Source organism: Aotus nancymaae, unplaced genomic scaffold (assembly GCF_030222135.1).
Source record: "Aotus nancymaae isolate 86718 unplaced genomic scaffold, 86718_ANA_hifiasm-v0.15.2.pri h1tg000016l, whole genome shotgun sequence".
In the NCBI taxonomy this organism is placed as follows: domain Eukaryota; kingdom Metazoa; phylum Chordata; class Mammalia; order Primates; family Aotidae; genus Aotus; species Aotus nancymaae.
In genome coordinates, this window is record NW_026988428.1 from 9391087 (window position 1) to 9395603 (window position 4517).

Genomic DNA, 4517 nt, shown 5'->3' on the forward strand with positions numbered 1-4517 from the left:
TGACAAGGAAGACCACTCTCACCACACCTATTCAGCATAGTACTGGAAGCACTAGCCAGAGCATCAGGCAAGAGAAGAAAATAAAAGGCATCCAAATAGGAAGAGAAAAAGTAAAACTATCTGTCTTCACAGATGATATGATACTATACCTAAAAACACCCCATTGTCTCTACCCAAAGGCTCCTAGATCTCACAAACAACTTTAGCTAAGTTTCAGGATACAGAATCAGTGTATAAATAAATCAGTAGCATTTCTAACACAAATAACGTCCAAGTTGAGAGCAAAATCAAGAATACAATTCCATTCACAAAAGCCACAAAAAATACATATGGATACAGCTAATAAGGGAAGTGAAGGATCTCTACAGTGAGAATTACAAAATACCGCTGTAAGAAATTAGAGACAACACAAATGGGAAAACAGTCCATGAGTATGGATAGGAAGAACAGTATTGTTAAAATGGCCAAACTGCACAAAGCAATTTACAGATTCAATGCTATTCCTATCAAACTACCAATGACATTTTTCACAGAATGAGAAGAAAAAATATAAAACTCATTTGGAACCAAAAAAAGCCCAAATAGCTAAAGCAATGCTAAGCAAAAAGATCAAAACTGGAGGCATTACAGTACCCAACTTCAAACCATACTACAGGACTACAGTAACAGAGACATAGACCAATGAAAACAGATTAGAGAACCTAGAAATACAGCTGTTGATCTTTAACAAATAAAACCATCTTATCTTCAACAATGCTTACAAAAACAAGCAACAGGGAAAGGAATTCATGTTCAATAAATAGTGCTGAGATAGCTGGCTAGCCATTTGCAGAAGATTGAAACTGGACCGCTACCTTTTGCCATATACAAAAATCAACTTAAGATGGATAAAAGAGTTAAATATAAAACCTAAAACTATAAAGACCCTAGAAGAAAACCCTGGAAATACCATTCTGGACATAGGAAGTGGCAGAGATTTCATAGTGAAGATGCCAAAAGCAATTGCAACCAAAACCAAAATTGACAAGTGGGATCTAATTAAACTAAAGAGCTTCTGCACAGCAAAACCAACTATCAAAGGAGTAAAACAGTTTACAGAATGTGAGAAAATATTTGAAAACTATTCATTTGACAAAAGTCTAATATCTAGAATTTTAAGGAACTCAAGCAGATTAACAAAAAATGAACGACCCCATTAAGAAATGGGCAAAGGATATGAACAGCCACTTCTCAAAAGATAACATACATATGGCCAATAGCATATGAAAAAATGTTCAATATCACTAATCATTAGGGAAATGCAAATCAAAACTACAATGAGATACCATTCCCACCAGTCAGAATGGTTCTTATTGAAAAGTCAAAAAATAATGGATGCTAGTGAGGTGGCATTTTTTTTTTGTACTAAAAAGTTTACTGTAATAAACCAAATATACTTACAATTTATACAAATGTTTAACCTTCAACAAAAATCCAAAAAATTTCACAAGATGCAAAACCAGGAAACAAGTTCATTGGAGAAAACAGTGCTCTACAAAGGACAGAAAGTGAGGTGAACTGCAAGGAACAGAAAAGTAATCTCACACTTGGGCAAGGCATGACCCCCAGATCACCCAGAAAGAAAGAAAGGGCTGTAATGTGAGTCGACAGATTCCATTCCTCAATTCTACACCCCATGGCCCCTCTGTCCGCTTGGCCTTGGTGTTCCATTTGGCTTATGTAGACAAGTGACTTTCTGCTGATGGACTTTTTGCCTCCTGTTTGTAGACTCAAAGTAGTTTTGTGTCAAGGTTTGGAAACAGGTGTTTGTGTGTATTTTTTTTCTCCTTTAAAGTTGCAATTTTTCTATTTCTACAAATTCAAAACATTTTGGCCCAATTCAACTATAATTGTTAAACCACATAATGTTTTCAGTAGGTGACTTCATAGACTGTAGCCTTCTTGTCCCCTGAGCCAGTGACTATGTACCTGCCATCCACAGAGATGTCACAGCTAGGCACTGACCAGGACTCTTTGGACTGGAGTATACTGACTCCATAGGGAGTCCGCCAAGCATTGAGGAGGTTATGTTTTCCTGTATTCACAAACCATTTACCACAGAAAGCAAATTTCAGGGACAACACGCAGCTCTCATGCAGGTGCTGCTGGTACTTGTCAGGCTTGTTCATGTGCAGCACCTCCACGTTGCTGCTTTTCATACCCACCACCAGCCACTCCCTGGTGACACAGTACCCCAGGGAGAAGATCTGGGAGGTGAAGTCGTGCTGCTGCAGCTGCTGCCCCTTGCGCAGATCCCAGAACCTGACCGTGTTGTCCAAACCGCCCGTCCAGAGCTTGGTGCCATCATTAGAAACGTCAATACAGCTGGCTCTATCTGTGTGGCCCTGGAATTGCCTCACTAGTGTCTGGTTGTGCAGATCCCACACAGCAATGTTGCCGTCACTGCAGCATGAGAAGCAGACCTTGGAATCGGGGCTGATGGCCAGGGCATGGCAGGCGGGGGCCGAGGATGTCAGCTCCGCTTTGATGCGCCGGGTTGGAGCTGCCAGGTCCCAAATGGACAAAGTACTGACCTCTCCTCCCACTATAAGAGTATAAGAGTGCAGCCATCAGGTAGCAATTTACAGGAACGGATATCATTATCTCTATTCAGACAGTCGATCTGGGAGACAGGACTCTTATTGCCAGGGCAGCTGATGTCCCAGACCTTAACGCAGCCCTTCCTGCCCGTGTACACCTGTCTCGTGTGGTTGCTGATGGTCACGGCGCACACTACGTCCCTGTGGTTGAGGATGTTGATCTGGCGAGCGTGCCGGGCAATTCCAGGTCCAATGAAGGCGTCGGGGGGAAAAGGGCTGCATCTGACCGTCTGCAGTAACATGGAAGGAGTATGCAGGTTTCCCCCCAGGGATTCCTGCCAGTTTTGGAGGAATGGTAGATACTCTCATGTGAGGGGGAGGATCAAACCCCACCATGGGGGAGCGCCCGTAGGCCACCACGGCAGCCACAGCGGCTGCAGCACTCATCTGGGGTGACATGTTGTGTAAACTGGCATAGGCAGCACCTGGGCTGGTCAGCTCGCCGTTCATGCCAGCGTGGGGGACCATCCCAAAAGAAGCAAGGTATGCGCTGGGCACGGCCAGGGGTGTCCTCAAGCCAGCTGCTGCTTGGTTAACAAGGGGGTCTATGGCTGGAGGTTTGCCGAGGCCTCGACGGAGGCCTGGAGTGGCGCTGGTGCCTGGCGTTGGCATGTCACTCCGAGGCGTTGGTGTACTAGATTTCAGAAGAGGCGTGCTGGCTTTTTCATGCAAAGTCATTTCTTTGGATTTCAAAGAAGTGGAACTTCACGAGGAGGCTGTGGAAGCCGGCCTGCTAGAAACATCCTTCTTTAGCAGGCGGTTTTTGTCGATTCCATTTTCCCTGGGAGAGTGGGCAGGGCTTGCTCGTGGAGGAGGGTCCTCATTAGACACATCCACAACTAAGTTGTCGCTTTTGTCACCATCACTGTCATAATGGCTGGAATCCTTATCATCCACCTTCCTTTTCTTGATGTCATCGGAAAATTCAGGCCCATTTCTGCATTTATCTGTGCCTCTTAGACTGTCTAGGACCAGGAGGGAATTACTTGTGCCCGGCTCTCTGTCTCTGCGGTGCTCTGCATCGTGGTGCTTCTTGTCATCTTTCATTGCCAAGTGAGACTGCCCACTCAGAACACTAGACAGCGCAAGAAGGCTGGCCCTGCCCCCGAGGGGCAGGATTCCAGGAGGCTGCAGTCCCGAAGGGGGAGGGGTAAGGGGAACTGGGGTCTGTGGCCATGAGAAAGATGCTGAGCCTGCAACTGCTGCTGCCTGATGATGGCAATTTATGCACTTTTGGTGGGAATGTAAATTAGTTTAGCTGCTGTGGAATGCAGTCTGGAGATTTCTCAAGGGACTTAAACTAGAAATATCATTTGACTTAGCAATTCTGTTACCGGGTATATACTCAAAGGAATATAAATTGTTCTTCCATAAAGACACATTCATGAGTATCTTCATTGAAGCACTATTCACAATAGCAAAGACATGTAATTGATGTAAATGCCCATCAGTGGTGGACTAGGTAAAGGAAATGTGATATAAACACCATGGAATGTGACGTGGGTATTACAAAAAGAATGAGATTCTGATCTTTGCAGCAACGTGGATGGAGCTGGAGGGCATAATCTCAAGTGAATTAACACAGGAACAGAAAACCAAATAGTTCATGTTCTTATAAGTGGAAGCTAAACACTGAGTACACATGGACATAAAGAAGAGAACAATAGAAACTGGGGCCTATTTGAGGATGGAGGGTGGAAGGAAGGTTAGGATTTAAAAACTACCTATTGGGTATTATGCGGACTACCTGGGTGACAAAATTATATGTACGTCAAATGCCCATGACATGTAACAAATCTGTACATGTACCCCTTTAACACAAAATAAAAGTTAGAAAAAAATAGAAAGAAAGTAAGGATATTGCTTTCAGAAAGAGAA

The 4517-nt window shown here is 43.9% G+C and overlaps 1 pseudogene; it reads right to left on the minus strand.

Moving 5' to 3' along the window:
- Positions 1-1910: 1910 nt before the first annotated feature.
- LOC105728894 (transducin-like enhancer protein 1) lies at positions 1911-3862 on the minus strand (annotated as a pseudogene).
- Positions 3863-4517: the final 655 nt, after the last annotated feature.